We start from the raw sequence: 7,500 nt of genomic DNA, 5'->3' as shown, positions 1-7,500 counted from the left end.
GATCACGGTTTTCTACAGCATGGCCCTCTTCCACCCCTCCCTCCTCCCTCCCCCCCTCCTTCTTTCCCTCCATCCGCGCCACTACGACCATCGAAAATCTGTAAACACGGACTATTTCTCTCGCGATAAAGATGGCGCCACTGGTCCCTTGTTCTATGCCTTGCTTGGCTGCTTTTACTTTTCTTTCTTCTTTCTTCTTCTTGTTTCTTCCTTACTCTCCATTCGCAAAGACGCAACGCACCACCTGTTCCGCACAAACTTCAAAGGCCCTTTCTTCCACCCTGCCACACGCCGCTTTGTTAGCTGTGCACTCCGTCTTCCACTCCACACAATGTTTTTTTTTTTTCCATGTAAGTGTACACGCTCTCTCTCTCTCTCTCTCTCTCTCTCTCTCTCTCTCTCTCTCTCTCTGTGTGTGTGTGTCTCTGTGTGTGTGTGTGTGTGTGTGTGTGTGTGTGTGTGTGTGTGTGTGTGTGTGTGTGTGTGTGTGTGTGTGTGTGTGTGTGTGTGTGTGTGTGTGTGTGTGTGTGTGTGTGTGTGTGTGTGTGTGTCGAGGAAAGGGTAAAACTAACACAACACAATAACATTCCGACCAAAACAAGAGACAGACAAGAATACTGGTTTTGGTTCACGTTACAGGTGGAGGCGATGTGAACCTCTCGTGGTCACACTAAAAAGGTACAGAAAGCAATGAGGCAGGAGAACTTCGTTAAGTATGTTCTTGCTCCCTGGTACTGGATGAAGCAGTGACCAGTAAGCAGGATGCAAAAATAACGGCCTTAGGTTTACAAAATTTTGATTAGTAAAAAAAAGATAGGAAGGTATTGGTTTTCGAATATTGGTAAATGAATATACTAAAATTAGCTATCAGGTTCTTATTTCTAAATCTGAGCTTTAAAACGAGATTAGAGAAAATTGTTTATTCAGAGGCTACCACACACAGGCCTGATGGCTTCTTGTAGCTTCCCTTATGTTCTTATATCAAGGCTTTCGGGTAATGCTCAAGGGCACAGCAGGCTTCAATACACTCGCCTAGCTCAGATAACAAAGAAGTTTCAAAGAGAATTGTTATCTTTGCATTAAAAACTTTTCGGAATAGACACAATAAACTTGGAGACAGTATTATGTAATCCACACACACACACACACACATACACCCACCCACACATACACACACACACACACACACACACACACACACACACACACACACACACACACACACACACACACACACACATTTCAGTTTTCCGCGAAGCTCTGAAACTACTGGTGTGTTTCAGACCTCAACACGCCATGCATGTTCTTCCTTGCTGGTGTTCTGAAGCGTAAAAGAGAGAGAGAGAGAGAGAGAGAGAGAGAGAGAGAGAGAGAGAGAGAGAGAGAGAGAGAGAGAGAGAGAGAGAGAGAGAGAGAGAGAGAGAGAGAGAGAGAGAGAGAGAGAGACTTTATACCGCCTCCAGACTACACCGCCCCGCCTCCCGGCAAGCTTTAGTTAACGTCGTATAAATAAGAATAACAAGAGAGCATAGCATGGCTTTTGTGTGTGTGTGTGTGTGTGTGTGTGTGTGTGTGTGTGTGTGTGTGTGTGTGTGTGTGTGTGTGTGTGTGTGTGTGTGTGTGTGTGTGTGTGTGTGTGTGTGTGTGTGTGTGTGTGTGTGTGTGTGTGTGTGTGTGTGTGTGTGTGTGTGTGTGTGTGTGTGTGTGTGTGTGTGTGTGTGTGTGTGTGTGTGTGTGTGTGTGTGTGTGTGTGTGTTGCAACGCCATTGTTTACAGGCGTTGTTTGACATTTGTTGTTATCTTTGTTGTTCTGCTGTTTGTTGTTATTATTTACCCAACTCTCTCTCTCTCTCTCTCTCTCTCTCTCTCTCTCTCTCTCTCTCTCTCTTACCCGCCCAACATCCATTACCTTCTTAACCGCTTCCTTTTTCTTTTGGTTTATTTCATTATTTCCTTATAACGCCTTGTCGTGGTCCCTCCTGCCACTTCACATAACGAATGAATTACAGCCACATTTTTCCCCTTCCTTATGTTCCGCTATTCTCACTCCAGCCACCACCACCACCGCCACCACCACCACCATCTAGCCCATACCTCTATTTTCTCACGTCCTTCCTTCACCCTGACATTTCTTAATCGGCCTCTTACACGTCCTGCCTACTTACCCATCCCATCTGCTCATTTTTATTACTCTTTATATTATCACCCGTTTGTTTTGCACCTCCCTCTTCACCTTCACGATTCGCTGTTCCGTTATGTTCCGAGTCTCATCTCCCTATAGTTTCCCTCCACCTCTCCGCCTCTCACCCATCTTCTCCTTTACCTTAATTACCCTCCATCTACCTCCACCAATGTCCTATACACCGTTTCCACTCACCTCACCGTCCTTCCCTTCTCCACGCCCCTGTCTTCCACCTCCTTCCCCTCCTCCTCTTCCAAATGCTACCCTTCCTCCCTTCCTCACCCATACATTTCACCATTACAGGAAGCGCTGCCCTCTATATCTGGGTTATTAGGGGAAACGAATGCCTCCTTCCTCCTTCCTCCTTCCTCCTCCTACTCCTACTCCCTTGTTCCTTTCCACCTCTCCTTCCTATCGCCTTCCTTTCCTCCTCCTTTCACTTTTCCTCCATTTCTCCATCTTTACTTCCTTTCGTTTTATTTATGCCCCACTTTTTTACACTCTTGCTTCGCCTTTTTCATTTTCTATCTACTTTTTTTTCTTGACTGTTCCTCCTTTTTTTCTCTATTCCCAGCGATATAGTTAAGGAGAAAGACTTTCTCTCGATAAATCAATAAAGGGATAGAGACATCTAGTGCCTCTTGTGTCGCGCAACGATAGCTAACTGGCAGGAAAGCCACACATATCTTCTCCAAGGAACATACTTGAACGATACACAAAATTGAAAAGTTCTTAAAAGGGGCACTAATAGTAACATGAGAAATAATTACATACACGCCAATTTTGTACTGAGATAACAACTAATAATTGCCTTTGGCCTTTAATATCTGAACGACCATGGAGATTTGTTGAACTGAAGGGGAAACTAAAGAAAATGTGTTCCAGAGGTTGCCGGTTATCTTAGGTATTCTCGCTTCTGGTTAAGAGAGAAGATGGAAAAGTAAAGGTAGGAAATGCAAGTAGGGACGATATGAGCGAGGAGAGTGGGAGGCAGATGGAGAGATGAAGAAACGTCTGTAGACAAAGGATAATGAGAGAGAGAGAGAGAGAGAGAGAGAGAGAGAGAGAGAGAGAGAGAGAGAGAGAGAGAGAGAGAGAGAGAGAGAGAGAGAGAGAATCATGTTTGCCTTGTAAGTCAAAGAAACGGGGAAGTTGGAGATCACAGCAATTAAGAAAAAGATGTTAAAAGAAGGTTGAGGAAAGATTTGATTGCGGAAGATCACAAAAAAAAAAAAAAAAAACTGATAACTTGATATGACAAGATGTGAGCGCAAGTAGAAGAGGATTTGATGGATATATTCAAGTGACATAAAGGATATCACAAATATGGTGTTGACAAGATTTCTAGGATTAAGAAGCAAGGTAGTACTAGAATTAAAAGATTTGCGTTTCATAATGCAACCTATTTATTCATTTTTAAGAGATAGGAAGGAGCCAGTTATCAATTAATGTGGCAGATCAATGGAATAACCAATAATGATGTTAATAATGAACCAATGATAAATTTGACAACTGTATGGATAAGTTAGGTTAGGTTGATGTATTATTGATAAATTCACGAGTACATATGTAGTTTATTTATTTTTTGTATTATGGGATCTGAAAGAGGGATTTGGATGACACAAGGAGGCTGATATAAAATTCTTGAGAATATCAATCAAGATCAAGCAAGAAGTGATGAGTACAAGTTTGATAATGGTTGAAAAAAAATCTGAACAGAGATAGAAAGAAAATTGCTTCTCAAATGATGCTAATGAGTAGAAAGGATTAGGTAATCAGGTTTTTACTGGAGAATCGCAATGAAAGATCAGATAAACTTTGGATGAAGAAGGTAAGCGGATATACTAAACTTGATATACTAGACTTGATAGAGGGACTGTCACGTAAAGGTCTTACTTTCTGCATCTTCCTTTGTGTTCTTTCTCGGAGCTCTGGGAAGTTGCAGACTTTCGTATTATTTTCTCCATTTAAGTGAAAAAATAATTGGTGTAAAACTATGGGATAAAGGAGAGAAGAAGTATGAGGAACGAAAACAGTATATGTGAAAGGAAATAAAACACGATATAATACATGAAAGAAAAACAGGAACGTTTTACTTCATAAAAAAAAAAAAAAAAAAAATGTATAGGCACATGGAAGCACGTAGGAGGACTGGAAGGGAGATGAAGGAGAAAGGGAAGAGGTGATGACAGCCACGAATTTGGAGGGGAATGCGAAGGAAATAGAAAACAGGAGATAACGCACCCAACAGAAGAATGAAGGCTGCAGGGACGCCTAGGGGAACGCAGCTTATCCGGCTCACCCTTCGCTGTCCTTGGCCGGCAATCGCTTGGGTCTCTCTCTCTCTCTATCTCACCGCCCGGAGTCATTAGAATAAAAATCGGCTTACGACCGACACGCCCCGACAAAGCCGACCCGATCCTGTCTCATGGCGCTAAATCGGGGTTTACAGACGAATTTGAGTTTACGTCTGAATGAATAGAAGAGGAGGAGGAGGAGGAGGAGGAGGAGGAGGAGGAGGAGGAGGAGGAGGAGGAGGAGGAGGAGATGATAGAAACGAGGTAAATAGTCTGAATGAGGAGACCGTGAGAGGAAACCAATTGAATGTGGGAATTAAGGAAAATGACCAAAGAGAGAATGATTTAGATGAGGGAAATGATCGCTGTAGTATGAAAAAAAAAAATAGAAATTGTAATGAGGAGGTAAAGTAGTTAACAACATATAAGAATAATTATGGATATGAAAGGATGAACAAACGCAATGAAATGAAAAATAATCAAAGTGAGTTAAATGACAAGAGTATTAGTGAGCCATCGAAATTATAACAACCATGAGAGAGAGAGAGAGAGAGAGAGAGAGAGAGAGAGAGAGAGAGAGAGAGAGAGAGAGAGAGAGAGAGAGAGAGAGAGAGAGAGAGAGAGAGAGAGAGAGAGAGAGAGAGAGAGAGAGAGAGAGATCCAACACCTTTACTGCTGTTGCTGATGCTGCTGTTGCTACTACTGCTGCTACTACTACTGCTACTACCACTGCTACTCTCATATACATATTTATCACGCAGTAATGTGAAATCCAATACCAATGACATAATTACATGCACACACTCGCAAAAAAGAGAAGGAAATTATATATAAAAAAAAACAATGAAATAAAAAGGGGGATGGTGGAAACAGGATAAAAAAAAAAAAAAAAAAGACGCATAATCTACCGTTCGATAATTTATGCATGAAAAGATAAATAAAGTGAAATAAAAAATGCACGGCGAGTGAAGAAATTCCGGATTAATCTTCGGTTCTAATGATTAAATTTAATACGATGAGCTTTTAATGGTGGAGTCATTTGCATCTTCAACGTTGATTGGCGGAGAGAATATCAAGTGGGCTCCCCTTCCACCAGCATCCTTCCCATTCCCACTAAATTCTGAACACCCTTATCACAATCAAAAACAAGAAACACACACACACACACACACACACACACACACACACACACACACACACACACACACACACACACACACACACACACATTCCACCGCTCACAAATTATAACCATCCACATCATATCTGTTTCCATCCACACTTAACTACTATATCCTTTTCATTCCCACAAAAAATTCTCCACACCCTTAACCCCAAAACACACACACACACACACACACACACACACACACACACACACACACACACACACACACACTCCACCGCTCACAAATTATAATCATCGAAAAATGAATACCATCCACATACCGTCCATTCTATCCACACTAACTACTATCATCTTTCATCCACATTCACGCTTTTGCACTCTTACTCACTCAAACTCACCTCCTCGTGCGGCCTCCCTACACAAGGCTTTCTTCTTCGTCTCACCCTTACTATGTCCAGCTCTCTAATGCAAGAGTTAACCACTACTCTCAATCGTTCACACCTTTCTCTGGTTAACTCTGCCGCTCACTGCCTGTTTCTGAATTCCCAACTTTCTGTGACTTGACCTCATTTAAGAGAGAAGTATTAAGACATTTGTCCCAGTCTTTTGGGTAACTCTACCAGACCTGCAAGGGAACTGGCTACTAAGTGGGCCTTTTAAAATTTTTAGTTGCCCTTTTATCCCCACTTACGTACAAAAAACTGATCATCCACATTCACATATGAACACCACACCTATCCATCCACTCATCCACGCAAGGTTGTTTCTAAATACATACACACCCACATGTTTATAGTCCTTATCCACATTCGTATCCACCCACATATCAACACATCCATTTAACCTGCCAAACTAACCAGATCCAGATACTCATCCACCCACACCCATTCACGCAAGCATCTACCTCGACATATCCACACGTGCACTCAGCCAACTATCCACTAACACACATATATAGTTATCTGCACATACTTAGAGATCCATTTATCCACATATATATTCCCTTAACTGACCCCAAACTTCTTGAAAATCCATGTTGTATCCATTGTTTAGCTATGCTCACACCCACATACGATTTTACTCTCTCTCTCTCTCTCTCTCTCTCTCTCTCTCTCTCTCTCTCTCTCTCATTATCCCTATCTATATACTCAAAGGTACACGAAAAGTGGATTATAAACATCTTTCACCAAACTACAGTAAAAGCAATTAGCTCGGATGCGTTACATAAAAGAGATTTAATCAATTAATTTGATATTCACTATTTAATTAAATGCCTTTTTACCTGAGAGCATATAATTAATCTTTGTCGGCATACAGTTTCGATAAAAAAATCTTTATAAAATTAGGAACAATAATGGTGATAATGATGATTAATAATAATTATAATAATAATAATAATAGTTATAATAATAATAATAATAATAATAATAATAATAATAATAATAATAACAATAATAATAATAATAATAATAATAATAATAATAATAATAATAACAACAATGATAACAATAATAATGAAAATATAAAAATAATAATAATAATAATAATAATAATAATAATAATAATAATAATAATAATAATAACAATAACAATAATAACAATAGTAGTAGTAGTAATAATAATAATAATAATAATAATAATAATAATAATAATAATAATAAATAAGAGTAATAACAATGAAATATTATTATAATCATTATCATTATTAATATCATTATCATCATTAATTATTATTAATATCAATATTACTATTATCACTACAATTATATATTGTTATTATTACAATTAAATACAATTATTACATCATTCCAAGACTTGCTAATGTATAACAAACTTCACGAAACTCATAAAAATCATAAATTTCTCTTCTTTTATTTGCATATGTCTTTCTC

At 39.5% G+C, this 7,500-nt stretch overlaps 1 protein-coding gene across 1 annotated transcript in view; it reads right to left on the bottom strand.

Moving 5' to 3' along the window:
- Nucleotides 1-7,500, bottom strand: part of LOC123516056 — a 170,199-nt gene that overhangs the window by 22,008 nt on the left and 140,691 nt on the right. The window lies entirely within an intron of this gene.

Source organism: Portunus trituberculatus, chromosome 40, assembly GCF_017591435.1.
Source record: "Portunus trituberculatus isolate SZX2019 chromosome 40, ASM1759143v1, whole genome shotgun sequence".
NCBI classification, from domain to species: Eukaryota; Metazoa; Arthropoda; class Malacostraca; order Decapoda; family Portunidae; genus Portunus; species Portunus trituberculatus.
The sequence above is the reverse complement of the archived record's forward strand: the minus strand, read 5'-3'. Positions and strand labels throughout refer to the sequence as shown.